Source organism: Physeter macrocephalus, chromosome 2 (assembly GCF_002837175.3).
Source record: "Physeter macrocephalus isolate SW-GA chromosome 2, ASM283717v5, whole genome shotgun sequence".
NCBI lineage: Eukaryota > Metazoa > Chordata > Mammalia > Artiodactyla > Physeteridae > Physeter > Physeter macrocephalus.
In genome coordinates, this window is record NC_041215.1 from 71369512 (window position 1) to 71391255 (window position 21744).

The window sequence follows — 21744 nt, forward strand, 5'->3', positions numbered from 1 at the left end:
GGCCATGGCTCACGGGCCCAGCCGCTCCGCGGCATGTGGGATCTTCCCAAACCGGGGCGCGAACCCGGTTCCCCTGCATCGGCAGGCGGACGCGCAACCACTGCGCCACCAGGGAGGCCCAAAGTTTCTGCTTTTAATAGAATTTTTTTTTTCTTTTGGCTGCACGGCATGTGGGATCTTATTTCCTGACCAGGGATTGAACCCGTGCCCCTGCAGTGGAAGTGCAGAGTCTTAACCACTAGACTGCCAGAGAATTCCCTAGTTTCTGCCTTTAAGAAGCTTCCAGGGCTAAGCTACATGCTAACCTGTTTCCTTCCATCTGGTGGAAAAATGATAGAAACTTCCATGGGTTTTCCCTTTTATATACACCCAAGGGTCAGATTTCAAACTCAGAACTGAGTTATCAAGAGTTTCTTAAATTGAGTATCCATAAACTAAAATCGGCACACTACTAATATGTACTGAAGTCTCTATATCGATTTTTATTACATATCCTTTCAGCAAATATTTATTTTAAAAATATCTAGCATTTATTTACTAATGTTACATGCACTGTACTAAATATACGTATGTATAAATGTAAACATTGTCTCTTTAAATATACACAAAAAAAGCCTACAGGGAACGTATTATTATTAAACCCATTATACAAAAGAAGAAACTAAAGCTTAGGGAGGTTTACATCATAGAGCCAGGACTGGAATCAGGGTCTGGATCTGGAGCCCATGATTTAATTACATTGTACTAGATGTTGGGGATTGAATGATGAGCAAGTCAAACACCTCCCCTGACCTCATGGAGCTTACAGTCTAATTAGGGAGACAGATACTAACTAAATCATCATACAAATATATAAACACAAATAGTAATAGGTACTCAGAAGTGCAAATACGGGACATTAGAACAAAACTACCATGGGGAACAAGATATAATCTGACAGGGTAAGAGAAAACATCTCTGACAAAGTTAGATTTGAGCTTCTTTCTGAAGTATTAGCAAGCTTTAAATCGGTGCGTGTAATGGAAAAGCCGTTAGAGGTTAAATAAAGTATTCATAGACAGAGGACAAGACTGTGAGGCAGAGGAAATTAAAGGAAATCCAAAATGGCTGAGACACCTCTAGCCAAGAGGAGCTGGAATGAAATCTAATGAAATCTGTGAAGTATTAGAGGCCAGATTGTGCTGGACCATAGGCAATGTTAGGAATGTTTGTCCTTTTCCTGGGTGCTTTGAGAATCCGCTCAGTAATTTTAAGTTTATAAAAGTTCTATTTACCTCAAAACACTTGGCAGTTTTGCAATCCTACTGCACATAAACACAAAGACATATTTGAAACTTCTTCAGTTTTTGTGAAGATTTTGTTATAAGTATGTCGAGTTGTCTGAGATTTTTATTTGAAGTTATTTCTTTTAAATTTTAATTACTTTTAGCTTATCTACATTACATATTTAGTTGGTTGTAAAATTTTTGGCTAACCTTATTCATCTGGAATGTTCAGTGTTTGCATTAGTAATATTTTTGGCCTATAATTTAAAAAATATTACCTGAAGGTTAATATATGTTATAGTATAAGCTTTTGTCTTAGTACATTCAGACCAGTATAACCGAATACTACAGACTGGGTGGCTTATAAACAACAACAAAATATTATTTCTCACAGTTCTGGAGGCTAGGAAGTCCAAGATCAAGGCACAAGCAGATTCGGGGTCTGCTGAGAGCCTGCTTCCTGGTGGAAGGAACAAGAGAGCTCTCTGAGGCCTCTTTTATTAGGGAAATAATCCCATTCATAAGGGCTCCACCCTCATGACCTAATCACCTTTCAACGGCCCCATCTACTGAATTAAATGGTTAAAATTTCAACATATGAATTTGGGGGAGACACAAACTTTCAGTCCATAACAAACACGATGATGCCTATCCATAGAAAATGTGTACGTTATTCCACTTCCCAGATTTTCTTAAAAGGAGGCACTTTATTGTTGTGTGTGTGTGTTTTTTTTTTTTCTACGTTGGAATCTGGGCATAAGTAGGGTACTTGTTTTAACAAGTCTTTTTTTTTTTCCCCAGGGAGTCAAATTCATAAAATATTTGACAGCCATATATGCCCACCTTGCATGAATCAGGCATGAAACAAACCATTACCACACAAAAGAGCATTTCTATAATGGAGATGAGGACAGAGGGAAAACAGACTGCCCAAGTCTCCCTGAAAGAAATGGGAAAGGCTGTAAACCAGGCAATATTTGGTCTGAGGCTCTACGGCTTAGTGGAATTTTGCCATGTTTTTCAATGAAAGAGAGCAGAGGAAATAAAATGTATGAATGCATGGAAATGAGAGAATATTCCATCATTACAAAGTATTGATAAACTTGAAATTCCAGAAAACAAACAAAAGCCGCAGCAAGTGATCAGCCAGGACAGGTATGCAGCATGTGAGACACGTGGAGGTGGAAGTGTCCAGTTTGCCAACTTTTGAAAAGAAATCTGTTTTTCACAGAGGTAGGTTTTATGACCTATAACAACTGAGGACCCAAGACCAGCAGAGGAAGCAGAGTCTGCCTTAAATCATGAGGCTATTTCTTGGGAATGGTGAGTTATTTGACTTTCGAGTGAGAAAGTACATAAAAATATTGTGATGGATATTGTTGAAAGGGAATACACATTGTTGAGACTCCTCAAACTTTCTATTTATATGGAAATTAGTAGTCAGGAAAAACACACCAAAAGGAGATGATCAATATGTATGTACAGAGTTTTGGCTCTTGACAAACACCCATATGATAACGTCAGGTCTACTCAGCACATTAATGAAATTTGGCAAGAGTTATGAATTGTCTTAGCAACGTCCCCAGGAAATGAAGTTTGGCTGATGCAATGCCATCTTAGGAAAGGCCAGATCTGCATATCATTAACATTTGTGTTGGTGGGTTCCCAAAAATGGATGTAGTTTGACCCCAAATGAGTGTTACAATAAAAGCCCCTGCTTGCTACAGGAGTGGGAAACCATGTGAGGGAAGAAAAAAATCAGTCGTTTCTTTAAGCACAAATGGCTGGTGTCAAAACTGGTTGCAATCGTGCTATGTTTGGCAGCTGCACCTGCGTGGTAACTAGGGAGCTATCTGGGTATGAATGTTTGTTTCACACATCAGAATTTAAAGTAGAGGATGGAATACACTGGGCAACATCTCATGAAAATGGAGTTTTTTCCTCCTTCCATAATTTGAGCCCAAAGCCTTAAAACAGGAGGAAACCATGACATAATAGTGTTTTCATCTGTAGAAAAATACATATTTTTCGATGCTAGTAATGGCGTTTAAAAGGGGAACATGCCTATTTGGTCTCAGGCCACTCCGACATTATAACTCTCTTGGAATTTCCTTTTTAAGCAACCTTTCCTAGAGGCCCAGTATTGGCCTGAGACCAATTTACTCTTTGCCAAAAAAGTTATTTCTCAGGCCCAATTATCTAGGAAGCTCATAAAATGTGTGCCTTGGCAGACTGAAGAATAAAGATTGTTTTTAATCAGGTTTTCCAGAGGAACTCTCAGAATTTCCAATCCAAGAACCTGTTTTGGTTGGAAGAAGGTGCACAGATAGAAACATTAATAAAGAAAAATGAGGAGTGTTGTCTAACTATGGACAGATTTATTATATCAGGACCCTCCTAGTGGAAGTGAAGGGAATGGGAAAAGGAAGGAATCTACAACTAAGGATCTCATAAAATGCCCATATTTAACATGCACAGTCATTTGGTAACCTACCTTAAGAAAAGGCCTAGAAGTTAGAGGCAGGATAAAGACCCCTTTTTATAATTGTTTGAACCAGATGAGTATGGCAAAAGCAAAGAGGACCAATAGGTTAGTCTGGGATCCATGTCAGGTGGAGGGTCAGGAGACTGATAATGGCCTAAGACTTTGCTTATTTATACCCTCTTGCCATGATATTAAGGTGTGTTTTTTTTGTTGTTGTTTTTTGCGGTAGACTGGCCTCTCACTGTTGTGGCCTCTCCCGTTGCGGAGCACAGGCTCCGGACGCGCAGGCTCAGCGGCCATGGCTCACGGGCCCAGCCGCTCCGCGAAATGCAGGATCTTCCCGGACCGGGGCACGAACCCGCGTTCCCTGCATTGGCAGGCGGACCCAAAACCACTGCGCCACCAGGGAAGCCCTAAGGTGTGTGTGTTTGTTTTTTTTTTTTAGCGGTACGCGGGCCTCTCACTGTTGTGGCCTCTCCAGCTGTGGAGCACAGGCTCTGGACGCGCAGGCTCCGGATGCGCAGGCTCAGCGGCCATGGCTCACGGGCCCAGCCGCTCCGCGGCATGTGGGATCTTCCTGGACCGGGGCACGAACCCGCGTCCCTTGCATCGGCAGGCGGACCCTAAACCACTGCGCCACCAGGGAAGCCCTAAGGTGTGTGTGTTTCTTTTGGTTTTTTTTGCAGTACATGGGCCTCTCACTGTTGTGGCCTCTCCCGTTGCAGAGCACAGGCTCCGGACGCGCAGGCTCAGCGGCCATGGCTCACGGGACCAGCCGCTCCACGGCATGTGGGATCTTCCCGGACCGGGGCACGAACCCGCGTCCCCTGCATCGGCAGGCGGACTCCCACCCACTGCACCACCAGGGAAGCCCCCCAAGGCGTGTTTTTATCTTCACAACGAGACAACAGTTACCTTTATTCCTGTTTTCTCTAAGATTTCTCTGGTATATCTAGTTCTTTTATCTGAGAGACCTTTAAACATTTTAACTTCTGTTATTCCTCTTGAAGCGTGTGTATGTACCTTAATCCAGAAGAATTTTTTCTGAAATTCACAAAACAAAGGTAGGATGCTGAGACATTTTAAAGCTAATTATATATGCCTCTGACTGCTATTTGCTTCAAATACTTAGGTGACAAAAATATCATAAAATATTCATTTTTATCCTTTTATAAACTTACATTTATTCTTAATCCTTTGCTTCAAATAAATTCACAACTGCAGACTGATCTTTATCAGAAAATAATAATAACAATAACAAAAATAATAGTCATCACGTTGTTGCAGGAGAAAGGGGTGTGATCTCGGGTGAGTTCCTGGGAGGAGCTGCCAAGTGAGGGTTCCTGGCTTTGCTCAGGAAAGAATTAAAGAGCGAGCCGTAGTAAAGTGAAAGTGAGTTTATTTAGATAGATACACATTCCATAGGCAGAACGCAGTCTGTTTCGGAAGGCAAGAGTGGGAAATATGGGGTGGTTAATTTTTATGGGCTGGGTATTTTCATATGCTAATGAGTGGGAGGAATATTCTAACTAGTTTGGAGAAGGGGTTGGGGATTTCCAGGAATTGGGCCACCACCCAATTTTTGGCCTTTTTTGGTCAGCTTTGGAACTGTCATGGTGCTTGTGGGTGTGTCATTTAGCATATGCTAATATATTGCAATGAGCACATAATAAGGGTCTGGGTCTAGGGAAGTCAAATCTTCCGCCATCTTGAGCCTAGTAGGTTCTAACCCGTTTTTGTCATGTCCTGTTTTTTCTCAACGGCTGTGTCATTCTCTTAACGATTGTGCCCTGCCGCCTTCCCTCCTGTCTCAACGTTACAGCATCCTCTTTGGTGAGATAAGAACTTAAAATCTTGATGTCATTTTTGTTCCTGCAAATGGAGACAGGGAGAAAAACTGGGAGAGTGAAAACACTTCAGAATTCTGTGTGTGTGAGTGGTAAGGAAATGCAGTGATTTCACCTGGACTGGTGTAAAATGAATAAAAAAGTTTAAACTGGATGAAAAAAAATGGCCCTGGCATTCCATTCCCCCCATGGATTGCCCTAAGGAGTCAGTTTAGGGTCTGCTGAGTGTCAGAGCTGCTCTGTGAACCAGCTGCTGGATTCTATTACTTTAGGAAAGAGGAAAAGCAAATGTTATTCTTCGAAATTTAAGGAAACATAAAACTACCTTTGAACTAATCAAGAACACTTTTAAAAACCCTATTAGGATTTTTAAGGCCATTTTGAGAAACAGAAAATTCACCTGAAAATGTTTTACTGGCCAAGTCTCTTGAGGCACCTGCTACCATTTCAAATATTTGAATTCCATGGGAAACTTTGGCCAAACCTCACATTATCATATAACCAGGGCAAGATTTTTCTTGTTCTTTTTGCTTTTTTGCAAATAAAACTCTTCTGTTTGCAATGTGGAGCTGTAGGTACGACATCTTTTCTTCCTGTATGAGTAGGACAAAACAAATGAACATATATCATTTATGAAACGTTATTATTTTGCTACTTGTTTTCTTTTGCTTCCCAGAAATTTATATTTAAATAATTTTAAGAAAACTTTAGAGATAATGTGTTGGCCCTCATTTTTGTCTTTTAAATATATAAATAACCCTGAATTGGTACAATTTCTTCCTGTGATCATGCCAGATTTGTAATAAATATCTATGTACTGATAAGGAAAGAGTGCCTACCCAAACACTATCTGGGAGAAATGCCTCCCTGGGTGTTACAGCTGAGATCAACTTGGAGGGAATAAAATGACAAAGCATCTTTCATTTCCATCATTCCCTCTGAGATGACTACAGAAGAATAGGATGTATAGTCCTGTAGTACCCTTCACTAAGATTTACAGCAATTGTTCCTTTCTTTCAGATTGCTGTTACCTTCCTCAGTGTTACATACTGTCATTAAATTCTCCACCCTTACTATTACAGCTTCCATTACCACCCACATGGCACTACGGCTTTATCCATGGGTGGCAGATGTTATCACCATATGTCATCCGATCAATTTTCCATTCAAGGGTAATGTAATGTTTGGGAGAAAGCCAACTCACACTTTAGTAAAGGCTTTCTCTGTAGTCTTCACCAGCCGTAAATGCAAGCATCCTTTCAACTTCTTGGCTCTGATACCTAACCAAAAAATCAACAGGGATCTTAGAGATGCATTGCATATTTCCATGTTAGTTGGGCTCTCTCTCACTATCACCTGCCAAATTGTTTCCCACTAAGGAGTTTGGCACTATTTTGCTTTCCTCTACTTTTATTCTTCTCAGAACATTCAGGACAGAGAATCATTAGCTAGATGAATCCCAAAGGAGATAGTGGTTTCAGGTCTGGTTCACGAGGTTGTTACTTCTTGTTTATTTCTAGGAATCTTTATTTTACCTCTTTGTTCCAGAAGTTGGCGTCGCTCATAGAGTTTGAAATGCTTATTCTATAAAATTCTAAAGGATAGCCAACACTAAGACAAGATCAATTTATCATGATTTGCACATGCTCTCTCTCTTTCATTCCTTTTTGTTTTCTTCTTTCTTCTCAACATTTTCTCCCAACTCCACTCCTCTCTTGCTGTGGGTTTATACTTCTCCACATTTATTGAACACTTATTATTTGCCAATCACTGTGCTGTGCTCTGCATATTTAAATATTAAATAAAATACACTTCCGCCAAGTTTTTCAAATCTTAAAAATAAACCTTAAATTATTTGGAAACCAATCCAGTCTAAATCATGAATTTCCCATGCATGTTGGGTAATTAAAATGTGGAATGTTGGGGAGGAAAGGAAGTGGAAACAATTACTTGTTTTTATTGATCATGAAATGATCTCCCTCTCAAGTGCTCAAGCTGCCTTAGAATTTGGTGATGAAGTTCTCTTTACGTTATCCACAATCAATATTTTAAAGGCTTGGATTATGTCCTTTTTCCATTTTTTTCTTACATGTTTCAAGTTACCAAATCTCATGGTCAAACTCATTTGAAACCTATTAATTCCAATGATCACTTGACTTGCCTTTCTCCAGATATTTTCTGTTTATTTTACATCTTTCTTGATATGTGATAACCAGTAATTACTGTGGCATTTCAAGTGTAGAAAAACTGCAATTTTATATAAAATAAATGCACACTTCTTTTAAAAATTTCTCATTTATTATGCTTCTAGAAGACAGGTAGGTTTGTGGGCATTTTTGGCAACAAGAACTAATGTCTTTAGGAACCAAAATTATATCAATCTCCTCCTGAGTTGCAGCTGATGTTCAAACATCATCATATTTTAAATTTAAATTACTTGTTCTTAAATTATAACTTTATATCTACCCCTAATGAAAATCACCTACTACTACCTTATTGTTCATTAACGCTGACCTGTAAAGTTTTCATAGTTTTGTTTATTATGGAACTCTCCAGGAAATGTGGATGGAATCAGAACACAAGTTATTTTACTGTTCCTTAAGAACATTTTATTAACTTTGCTTAATTGTTGCAAAACTAACAACCCTATTTGCAGTTGTTTTCAGCATGAATTCCTGAGGAAACCATGTTATCAACTTTATTTTTATCCAGAGCATCTTATTACTAAGCAAATTATTTATTTTTGATACATCATTTTTCACAGTCCTCTTCTATATTTTGTGATAGTTTTGGAAATAATTTTTTAAAATTATCACTTACCCATGTAAAAATTTAGACTCTTAAAGCTCTCTAACAAAGAGATCACAAGGCACATTTTTTTCTCACAAAAATATGTTGTCACCTTTGTTCCCATAGTTATTCCAGTTATTGCTATAATCCATGATCCTCCTCTTTGTCATGCATTCTGCTGGGACGCATCTCAAGGGTGCATCTCAAGGGGAGGAAGTACATCTGCTGTTTAATTTGGGTCTCTACACATTGCCTACTTCAACACTCCAGTTCTACAGTGTAGACCATACATGTATATATAAAAGATATAATTTGCCTCAATTAGCGTAGGAGCTCCATAAAGTCAGAGACTTGGTCTTCTTTTCTGTATTTTGATACCAAGGACAGTATTTTTCATGAAAAAAATACTCAATAAATATTTGTGAATTCATACTTTTAGAATTACATTGTTAATATTCCACAAGCAGCTAATGAAGTTAGTTGCATCAGTCCCTAAGTTTTTTAATTAAATACTTTTGAGCATCTCTTACTGTCCAATGATTATCATGGTGTTCTCAGATGGGTAGAGACCACACTGATGGTCTCCTGGCACCAGGGTAATTTATAGCAACATGTAAAATACTTTGGCCCGTTGTACCACATTTTACCCTTGAGCTCTTATAAGCATTTGGGTGATTGCCAACAAGTCTTGCTGATCTGTTTTTTCCTGTGGATCAGTTAGCTCTATGGTGGTCTTCGTACTCTTTATTACCTTTTGACTTGATGCTTCTAAATCTCAATTTCAAAAGGCAATTTAGGAATCCTTTAATGACTTCCTTAGTGAAGGTTGGAATGAAAAAAATGCTTTTTTATATTTTTAATCCCTTGATATGGTTATGAGACCAGAGACATGAAATATTTCCACTGATCCTTCAGCTTACATTAATATATTTGAAGGTCTTTTATCTTTGACGATCTGGCTCCCTGCACGGGGCTTCTTGTTTCTGAACTACATAATTGTGGATGCATCTGGACTACCACTCCTCAAAATCGTCCCAATTCCTTTCTGATGCAGATGGGCCCCAACTCCCACATTTAGAAATGCTAACCTAGGGATTCCCCCAGCTATTCCTAGCAGTAGAACCACAGAAGCTTTGAAAGCATCCTCCGCAGGAGAGGACTTTTAATGGGAATCAGGGATAATTTAACCTTCTCTTTATCTCCAGCAGAGCTACCCCAAATAACGGAGCACACAAAGTAAAATCAGTACACTTCTATCTAAAGTCAATTTTAACTGACAGCCACTCCCTTCCTAACAAGATTGACACCCCTAAAAACTTTCCATAGTTATTTCTGGACTACCAGTGATTTGCCCTCATTCCAGTTGTTCTTGGAGTTGAAGAATACTTTCTTGTCACTTCTCTTTTTTTCTCCCTTTGGTCTTATTTCCATGAGGACACATTACTGATTTAAGAAATTGAATAGCAAAGCCTATAAATATCTCTACGGTGGAGGAAACATTCATTGTTTAATTTATACCCCCCCACAGAAACTTTTTCAGACCCTCACCTAGTGAAAGCTCAATTAATAGCACTTTTTATCATAAAGAGCCATGATCTGTATTATATTTTGTAAGAATTCAATCTGTATATGGTTTAAATTCTTCATCAGTCCTAGACCAACTTCCTTTAAGCTGTGGACAAATTTGCTTTGTTGCCTTAAAGAAGTCTAAGGATATTTTCCTCAGTTGTCCTTTTTTATGCCTCTTAGTTCAGAAGTGAAATGATTTTGCCCAAGGTTATTAGAATAATATTGGAATTCAGTTAGTCACTTTTGAGACATGGCAACCGAATGGCTGATTCCTTTTTAATCTTTAACAAGTTCCATTATTCACATAGAGAAATTGATGCCAGTATTTAAGAAATATGAAGAAATGCAAACCACATAACTTTGAAATATTTAAATATTCTAATACTCCGGATGAAATATCTTTTTCATACTGACTAGGTTCTGAAAGTGGTTTTAAATGAAAACAGTGCCCAACAGAGGTTGAAATGCAAATAGTATTATGCATCAATATAAAGGGTCTTGATTCATTTTAATTTTATCTCTTTGCAACCTGAATGTGCATAATGTTATCTTGATGTTCAGTTTCAACCTCTTCTATCTACATATCAAAATGTACAATAAGAAGATCATTTTTTTCACTGAAAAAAAATCAGTGGGAACTGAAAAATAGGCAATGTACCTAAGCTGTACGTTATTTTGCTTTGATTTCAGGTGGGTAAGGCATTGATTAACCCTACTTTCCTACAGCCAAAGCAAGACATTTTTACTTCAGCCGAGTTCACCTGCAGATATTTTCCATAGTTTGGAGCTCTTCTTTGAAATATCTTTCATCTCTTTATTCCTTTCCTCTCCATGTTCCTTTTTTCCTCTCCCTGCCTCTCTCCAGCTGCAAGGATTTGTCTCCTAAAAGAGTGGGGGTGGGAGGGAACGAGGGCTGAAAGCAGACAGGGAGTGTGAGCCAGAGAATGCCAGGATCTGGCTTTTGTTATTGGTTGGCTGCTGCCTGATGGGTAGACTAGGGAGGAGAGAACTCTTCAGTCTGTTCTGACGGAGCCGAAGTACAGAAACCATATTTACAGGTAAGAGCAAAAGAGAAGGAAAAAAATTATATTTCTTCAAAAGAGAATGCTTCTCAATTCCTACTGAGACAATTTTATGATATAGAAATTATTCTATAAGACATTTCCTTGAAAGTGTGTCCCTCTCATTACTTGAGGAAGCTTTGCAATGAGCTGTTCTCTCTCCCTGCAAAATCCTTAGCTGATAAAAACACCAGAGGCATGTCTTATCCTGGATAACTTTCTAGCAAGTGTTACAGAAGCAAAATTAATGGGTAAGATGAGTCATCATGTGTCTTTTAATGTTTGTTTTTATTCAAGTGTATGTTATTGGAAATCAAAGGAAGGTTGAGGAAAGCTCGGTAAAATTCACAGGTCCTGAGAAAATGGAGCTTTCTCTGAATATACAGTATAAAATTTCACATGGTGTTTAATAGTTACAACACAAGAAATGGTTTAGGAAAATAATTTTTGCAGGTTGTAGACTCTTTTAGCACTAATTTAGCATGAATGATTTATATGCATTTTTTAACTCACTCCTCTTGATAAACCTCATGCTATTGAGTAGTTATATCATTTTGTTTAGTAAATTGTGAGCTCATATGATAATTAAACAACTGTCTTTATTTATCAACATGTATGGAGCCGTTTCCATTTTCAAAGCTTAGAAACCTGTTTATGAAGGATTAAACACTGCTGTAAAAAATAGCATCTTATTAGGCGAGTTTCATTGGTAGTTTCCTTTATCAATCAAGTATATCTAGATAAGAATTCCATCACAGTATTTATATTGTTAGTAATATCCCTAGGACAATATTTTTTAACAGCTCAAAAGTTAAGGTTTTACTTTACCAGTTGCTTCTCTCTCTTAATATTGTCTTTTATTTATGAGGGTAAATAATAAGGGTAAATGTATAGACTCAATGACACACTTACAGTAAAGACATGAAAAATAATTTTACTCCAAGTCCACTTAATATTATAGTGATTTTAATTCATAAATATAGGTCAATTAAGGATGGGGAAACTCATTAAAATGGAGCTCATTTTAAAAAAGGTTATTACTGACTTGAACACATTGACCATCAATTAATACTTGTTGATTATAATAATAAAATAAAAGTCTTTCAATGATGTAAATGACTTGTTCATACATTTTCATATATTTTAAAAATACTCCTTTTGAATGATTCACAAACTAATAGGAACGAACATGTACAATTTCTAAGGATTTTTTTGGTCTTGTGTTTGCTTTTTGTTTTTGTTTGAGAAATGAGATGGATTTTGTCTTTGAAGAACAGACAAAAACATAACAGTTCTTGCAAAATTGAAAAAAGAGGGGGAAAAAAACTACTGAATGTTGGGTGAAGATTATCTAAATGAATGGATAACTATCTTTAATTTCCTAAATGTGCTGAACATAGTTATGTTTACACACTTAAGTGTCATATTGACCCAAGCAAATACTCTTGCATGATTTATTTTGAACTATTTCTGGATTTCAGAAATCTTATGATACTAAAATATTGCCATGTTTCTAATTATTCATGGATTCTTCTGATCTTGGTTTTCAAAACAAAATGATGGTAGAAATTAATCCATTCCTTAGACTGGAATTTAAGGTGATTTGTAAGACCAGATATTCTTCTCCTGAAATGTGTTAAAGAAAATAAGTTAAGGCAGTTATATTTTTTGAAAATTATAAATTCCAAGTAAATCTACCTCCAAGAATGAAGGGGAATTGATGAAAATTAGAGAGCAGAGTTCCACATGGTTTTAAATTATTCTGTTTCCTTGGAAACCAGCTGCTGCAGATGCATTTTGCTTTCTTTGGCTAAAAATATCATCCTTTTAATAATTGGCAAGGGAAAGGTTCTGAATAAAACCAGAGTATATTGTTGCTGCTTTTTATAATTTCCTTAATGGCTCACGTATTTTGGATGAAAAGTAGATAAAACCTTTCTCAATCAGCATTCCCTATCATCCATGGGCAGACGTCTGCATGAGATAACTATGGTAGCTTTTACTGAAGAGACTACATGAAAAAGAGTGTGTGTGTGTGTGTGTGTGAGAGAGAGAGAGAGAGAGAGTGTGTGTGCACACGCGTGCGCGCTGGGGTGGAAGCAAGAGAAAAAAACTATGAAAGAAAACAGTTAAAAGGTTCCTGTCCAAGTGAAGGATGAAACAAGGCAAATGAGAACCATGTAAGGCTGCTCTGTGAGAGATGCCAAAGCAAGACCATTTGTTTTTCCTTTAGTGCAAACATTAAGATTCAAATGTAGGTTTTTAATGGAGACCACTACATCCAACTTTGTCTCCTGTGCACAATACTTTCTTCCTTTTTTCTCTTTATGTTTGTAGTGGTTAGTAGGATACTGAGCAAGACAATAAATTAAGAAACTTTTTTTAATGTATTAGTCATTTTAGTCATAAAAAGAAAAGCTTGAGATGTATGTTCAGTCTATGGGTAGTGAAGAGGATTAAATACATATTTTGACAGGTTAAGAATGTTTTTTACTTAATGTCCAGACTATCTTTTATTAATGTAGTCATTTCCTTACCTTTGTAATCTAATATATAAAAAATTATATATTTCAACAACCTAAAACTGTTTTTTATTAGTATTAAGGTAATATATTTGAAATTTAATAGAAATTATTATAAATACACATGTACTTTTTGTTTTATTTGAAATCCTTTGCTTTTGTTTGGAAATAAAAATTCATTTTCTGTGGCTTTTCTTTATAAAAAATAAAAATCACTACTACCATCGTATTTTACTCTAGGCAATTTTAAAAATTAAAACATTTTCATTATAATTTTTTTTCTCTCAGCTATTTGGTGAGAGGGAAAATCAGCATAAAGCTGTTACATCTTTCCTATTTTATTATAATTCAGATGAGAGTCCTAACTCTATCTTCTCTTTACCATTTGTTTAAATGCTTTTGACATATAATATCTTATTTTCATAATATTAACCTTAGTGTATTAGATTTATTGTTAGCAATGGAGCAAATAAAGTACTACAAGCTTAAACCATGTTTCAATATATTTAATATCTAGGCAATACATTATTTAAAGTTAAATTAATTTGATATGTCAGTATGTTATTTTTCAGAAAGAGTTAGGATAATGGGAGGTATTTAGCTTTTATCAATTAACACAAGCAAAGCACTTCAATGGCAGCACTTTCATTGTAAACACAGATGACATTAAAGAGCGCGCTAACAGCAAATCAGATAGACTAGTAAATGGATTATGCAACCTGTATAAATAACTCATTTCAGGCATAGTCAAAATTACCAAGTATGTTTCAAGTTCCTTAAAATGATGCAGTGCATGGACTTACCCTAACTAGAGATAATTTTTAAGTACAGTTTGTTAGTAGTGGTTCTTTACTGTTTCATGCTTCTTTATTTGCTAAAAGCAGCTTGCCAGATTCGTAGGGGAGTTTACACAGGTCTCTTAAGTCTCACAAAATGTATTCAGGAAAATGAAATATAATTAGTTTCCTCTATAATATAGGTAGACAACTTTATAGCTATAATGAAAATATGCTGGTTTGGCAAATAACCCCACATTGCTGGAAACGGAAGGGTGGGATTTAAAAGAAATGGAAATTCCAGGTTAAGAGAGCTCGGGTCAGATTTCACAATGTTCAAACTGTGCTATGTACTTAAGGTAATTCAAGCAAATGAAAAATCATGTTAACATTTGTACTATGGTAGGCCATAACTCAAATATGTTCTTGATCAGAATTTATTTTTGACTTAGTATATACCGAATACCTGATAGTATAGTATAGGGCTTGTATAGCTGTAGAAAGGGAGTTGGTCCAAAGCAGCATTATTACTCTTTAATTACCATTTCGTAAATCAAGGAGCAGGGAATGGATTTGCTTATCAAGCTAACGATCACATTTGGATGTTTCACAAATCTCAATGAACTCAGTTGGGCAAATCATTTGATTCCTTAGTCAACTGTTTAAATCTCAGTTGGTGACAAATAGACTAAGTAGTTTGACCTGAAAATTGTTGAATGTGCATACTTTGAGAATACAGACTCAGTATAACTTTTCAAGCATTTAATTCATAAAATTATGATGACCTTGAGAAATGTCAATGCTAATTCTAAGGATCACACTTTAACAAGAAAACTACTTGATGGGAGATCAACTTTGCCATCCATTCACTTTAGTCTCATGGCCAAAAGATAGTAGCCATGAGATTTATTTCCAGAGAGTCTTTGTACTTTAGTGAGATCAAGAGCTTAACACATTATCTTCCAATACAACAACAAAAGGTGATACACACAACACATTTCTATATTTCTCCTGACTCACATGCACATTTGTAACAATATTAAATCACCAGGTAAAAGTAGTTCTTATGTAAATTTTTATATTTTTAAACGATATTGACTACGAAGTCCTTTAGCAAACACTCATTTAATTTTCTTATTCCCTTTCAATATTTTAGTCTTCCATTATTCTAGAAGTGTGGAACTGGCCTATAGAGATAATCCCTTCCTTGACTGCTTATTTTACCTATGAACAAAGTAAGGCACAGAGAAGGATTCCCACAATAATTTTTTTAGTGGGAAACTGAGCATTATGTAAAATAAGAATAGCCAAACACTATGAGTTTGTATTAAATATTGGATATAATGCGTTAAATACTGGATGGATGAAAAGCAGAGTTTAGGAGGACTTTGGAAGAAGGTGGAAAAACATGGTGTGGCCAGATGGTCCCCAATGCGTAACAACACAGGAATTTTAAAGTTGCACAGAACTCTTCACTTTAGTCCTGCTTTTGGTTTCCTGTCAGCCTGATCACTTTGTCTTACCGTCATAATCTCCTTGACTTTCTGTGTGTTTGCTGTCAGGGTCAAAAATGCATTTTAGTTTTGTTTTCTAGTAAGTGTTGTTAGAGTTAGCTGCTGTCATATTGTGGATATATCACAACATACTTAATAAATGAAACAAGTAATTTCCTAAACAGGACTCCTGAATGTATTTACAAAGATTTTCATTTCCTTTTCTATCTCAGGTTAGGCTAGCCAGGGAAAATCAACATTTGTCATCAGTCATTACCCAGGTGATACTGGTTTTGATGCTGTCAGCATATTAAGGCAGAAAGATTCTGGGAAAAGTTTTCAAAAGTTATTTTAAAACTTCTTGCTTCACTGTCTCAAAATTCCTTTTTTGTATTTCATAAAACTCAAACCTTAGGTTGTTTGACCACTGTGATGTCTAAATCAGTAAGGGGCCCCAAGTGGACTCTCCCAACCTGCCCACTGAAGTCCCCTAGGACTGAGGGTCAAATGGGAAACTCTGCACTTAGAAGGACTCCATTGTAAGCTTCTGTATTCAGAGATATTCACACACTATGGGTAGGTTCATAGCTAGCAGCCTCAGGGCCACCTCAGTCCTATCCTGTGCTCCCTGCCATTACTTCTTAGTGTGGTCCTTCCAGTCACTTCTCGGACATCTCTATAATCTTTTATCAACTCAATTATAATTCTGTGGCAGGGGGTTTCTTTTGTCTTGTATCATCAACATCTACCATAATGCCTGATACATTTTATATATCAAAATTGTATCAAAATTGTTTTTCTGACTGCATAAATAAGTGAATAATCTTGTCAGATAGTCATCTTACCCTTTTCTTGCACCTTCTCCAGTGACAGACACTCATTACATGCTAAAGATAGTCCCTTTCTTTCATGTGCTTCTTTGTTAACACTCTTCAGTGTGATAATGTTCGTGTCACATAAATGTCATTAAGCCATGCAAAATTTTGTATTGCAGACTTTTTATTATGCAAACTCCTTTTGACCTCTCTGACTTGAACAGGGGACTTCATCTGTATGGAGTCCCCATTTCATGACTCCCTGCACTGTGCTGTTCCATTATACTACTCTTCTGTTTCTGATCACACGCACACACAGGCACACACACACAGATCATCATCATACAGCAAATCAATGGACTAATTGTAAATTAATGTAATTAATTTTTCTATTAACATGTAATATAAATGTTAAATAATGTTTGTGTAAGAAAATATAGTAATAAGTATTTTACCAATCTCTGATACATATACCCTCTCTCAATAAATCCCCACTTTCTTGAGTCAAAGTTATTCAGCAACATTTGATTAAAGTTTAAATTGTTCAGCAATATTTTTCTTCTGCTCCAGGTCCACTTTCTGCCATTTATCTTGTGTTGTGGTGAACAATTTTAAGTCATCATGTTTGGCAGATGACAATGCTGAATCAGCTACAAAGAATCTAAGGGTGTGTACTAAGAGTTAATGTACCCATTTTACTGGGGTTTAATATGTCTCAAAGTAAAGGCAAGCAGATAATACAGGACAGGTGGAAGTCCCAGTCTGCCACAGCAAGGTAGAACTTACTGAAAAAAAAAGGAATGTCATGCCATGATGTAATGTCTGGGGAGTCTATAGAGAAAGAACAACTGCTAATAGCTAATATATCTTTAAATACGCTCATGTGTGTGGGGACTGTACCATGGGTGTACTATATACCCCTTAAATGAAGGATTCAGTCAGCCAGTCAGCACATCTACTTCTAGAAATGCATACTCTAGTACAAATTGGGTATTGTAACTTTGGCTAACCTATTAGTTCTTTAGATAGTACAGCATAGTGATGATGAAATGCATAATGATTGATGGAATGCATAATAAACTTTGCAGCTATACAGTCTATAGGTCAACTTCCAGACATGCTATCTTACTGCCTGTGTAAATGTGGGCAAGTTACTTAAGCTATCTGAGCCTCAGTTTCCCTTTCTGTGAAATTCAGTTATTATCTACCTGGGTGATGTTGTAAAGACTGATAGATCTATGTAGAACATTTTTCATTACAGAATTTAAGACATAGTCAGGAATTGTGTGCAATTTCAGCTGTTATTGTTAGTCATCCTTTTCTGTTAATAAACCAAGAATGGAAGGAGCAAAATAATCCCCAGGGTTTTTAATGGCTTCCTAAATACTATTCCTCATTAGGGGATTTAAAAATTCCTTTTTTTTTCCATATTAACTGCAGTTAACTCATTGGATATCAGCTGGCTAAATTAGTACTGTATGAGATAGTAAAATTGCAAAAACAATTTAAGCAGTAAGATACCATCAGGAGTCAAGGAAGAGTGTGATGATTAAAATATGATTTCAAGTGCCAAAATGCCCAGGTTCAGGTGCTGCCTGTAAGACTAATTAGCTTTATGACCTTGGCTCATCATCTAACCTCTCTGTGCTTCAGTTTTTAATCTGAAAATGACATTAATAATAATGCCTACCTCCTATGCATACAACAAAGATTAAATAAGTTGATATATGTCGGATTGCTTTTCTATTGCCTTGCAACAAATTACCACAAATTTAGCAATGTAAACAATGCCCACTTATTATCATATAGTACTGTAGGTCAGAAGTCCTGCAGAGTGTGGCTAAATTCTTAGCCACAAGGCTGAAATCAGGGTCAGCACAGCTGAACTCTTGTCTGGTCACTCTGGGGGAAAATCTATCTCAAAGCTCATACTTGGCAGAATTCAGTTCCTTGTGCTTCTAGGACTAGGGTCCCTGTTTCCTCCTTGCTGCAGCTGGAGCCACTCTCAGCTCCTAGAGGCTGCACACATTCCTTGTCATGTGACCCCTTCCACAGAGAATCTCTCTTGTGTGGAATCCTTCTCACCCTTAATTTCTGTCCTCTAGATTTAAAGTTTTATGTGATTAATTCAGGCCCACCTGGATAATCTACCAGGTCACTGATTTGGGACCTCCATTATATATGCAAATTCCTTTTGCCATATAATGTGAACATAACAGAGTGATATTTCACCATATTCACAATCCTGGGGTTATACAAAGAGTGCACACCAGAAGGTGGGCAATCTTGTATACCATCTTAGAATCCAACATGATACATACGTAAAATGCCAGAACAGTGCCTGGCATATAGTAAGCATGATGTGTGTTAGCTCTTATTCTTACTGAATATATGAAAAAATTTACAAAATTTTAAAAAAACAGCAATGTTGCAGTAATGACAAGGGTATAGTGAAATGACATCCTACTGCACCATTAAAGACATAAATTGCTAGAACCTTTCTGCCAGGTAATTTGGCAATGTGTACTGAAAGCCTGGTAATTCCATGTCTAGGAATTCATCCTAGAGATATAAGCAGAGATGTACACAAAGATATATGAAAGAAAATGTTAATTATATGGAGATTTATAATAAATATTTTAAAAGAAACCAAGCATCTCCCTTAGAATTGTAGTTAAATATTATTGCATAGCTATTCAATGTAATGCTGTGTAACCTTAAACACAAAAGTGAAAATCAAATAAAAACAAGTGGTTTAGAAAATTATTTAATGAGAAGGGAACATGCTAATGTTATAAGTGGAGAAATTATAGGTTACAAAATTGCATATATAGTGTTAATCAATTAGTACTCCTTTCTGGAGTGTGAAGTGGCCTTTCGGCAAGACAGGTTCACTTGACAAGGGAGGGAACATACCCTGATGCTGTCTGTCTGGTCATGCCCATCCATCCAAAGAACAAGGGTATCCTCAAAAGAAGACTTTGTAGCATCTCCCCTAGTTTTCTGTCCTATTGCCATTTATTCCATGCCTTAAAGAGAAATGGCATGCTCTGGTCGCTCACTTCTAATTTATAGCCCCCCTCTATACTGAACTGACTAAATTACACTCTTAGTCAAGACTTCAGTGTATTGTTTTTGTTTTGTTTTAGCTATAATGCCAAGCATCTGGAATTTATAATACATACCAATGGAGGACATAGAAATACCTACAGTGCACATTCTAACACTATAAAACAGCTACTGCTAGCCCCATTTAACAGGTGAGAAAACTTTGGCTCAGAGAAATTAAGTAACTCACTAAAGAACTATTTAAGGAAATGGTGAAACCAGGTTTTCAAGCAACTGGCTTTACCCTTTTCACCATACCAGTGACTCCTGGTAGTTCCTGGGACTCTATTACATTAAAAAAAATTTCCCCAGAAAATTTTAATGATTAGCCTAGTCTAAGTCCTACTGTAGGACACATCACTACTTTCCCTATACCTGAAGGCAAATTTGTGGTAAAAGTGCAGACTGCTTTTTTCTCCTAAGCTTTTTCCAGCTCCAGGCTCTCAGGTTCTAAATTTTAAATTAACGGATGTGTTTTTAATTGGGGGATCCATATATCACCACAAGTTCAGATTAAAGCAATTCATTCCATTTCCCTCTCAACCCAAAGGGAGATGTACCAAATTTCATAATCTTTGAAACTAGCATTTCTCCATAGATACTACAACCCAGGCTAATTTCTACCTCTAGATCTTCTGTGACTTAACTCTTGATAAATATCACTGCCCAGATCTCTCAAGTCACCAAATTGTCCATTTCTCCTTTGGGGATTTTCTTCCATTCTTTACAAACTCTTTCTCCCATGTCCTACTCTCCCTTCATATCCCCAGGGCCATTCAATCCCCAGGGCCATTTCATTTTTATTCACCTTTATTCTGCATCCGTCTCTAGATCCAACAATCTGTCCTCATTCTTGTTCTAGTCTTTGTCAATTAACCTTAGTAATCAACCCAAGCCCATGGTTGTATCCCAGCTCTATAGAAGTGTCCTTATAGTGGGGGAATAAGGGGAACTTAAAAATATATATATGGTTGTGAAGGTTTACTATTTAGTATATTTAGGCTCTCTGGTGTCATATAATCATAAAATCAATCATTGGATACTTTATTCTGTAAAACTTGCCTAATAACAACAAATACTTAAGTTCTTGGGGGAGATCCATATAAACTCTGAACTACTATTTTTAGAAAAATAATTTCCATTTGTAGAAAGGGCAATGTACCCAACATTCATGGTAGTTCTGACCTCAAAATGACAAATTATACTTTTACCTTTAGATTCTTTTAGTGACCTGTCTCAATTCAGTTATTTCTCATTACATCATAAATTGAACATAAAAATTAATAATTTATTTTCTTCCCCTGCTCCTAAATGCTAGTAATCTTTTGTCTTTTGAGTGTCTTGGTTTGTATAAAAACATTCAACTGTCATTTTGAATATTTTAATTCAAAATATGACTCTGCCATTTGACTGATAAACAAAATTTTGACTATTTTCGTATTAGGAGCAGTATTAAGAAAATTGTATTATTTTATATATTTTTCAAAAGGAATTATTGGTTATAGGATTAGTAAGAATACTATTAGATAGATAAAGAGAACCTAAGTCGACTCCATTATTTTTTGGACCTAGGACACATAGGACCTTGTTAAGGGACCCTGAATTAGAATTCTAAAACTTTTGACTTTTAACAAATATCATAATCTTTTAGGCGCTAGAAAATATAAATCAAGTCATCCATACTTCTGTCTGCTTGCTAACAGTTTCATCCAGCCATGTACTCTCAAAAGAGCATTCTGTGTTATAGGGTGACAATATTGTTTAGGATTGCTCTCCCTGGACTATGTGGCTGGGACAAACTCAATCAAGGACATTCATAGTAACTCTGTTCTCCCTTCCCACCTATTACTGCAGACATCTGAATGGGGGTAGCATCTTAATCTCTCTCACAATTTAACTTCTGCATGATCTCACTGTCTGTTGCCATGGAAATAATTGTAACATTGCAATTTTAGTACTACAGCCAGAGCACACTACAGTAGAATCAAACTGGCAGACACAAAGTAGGATGAA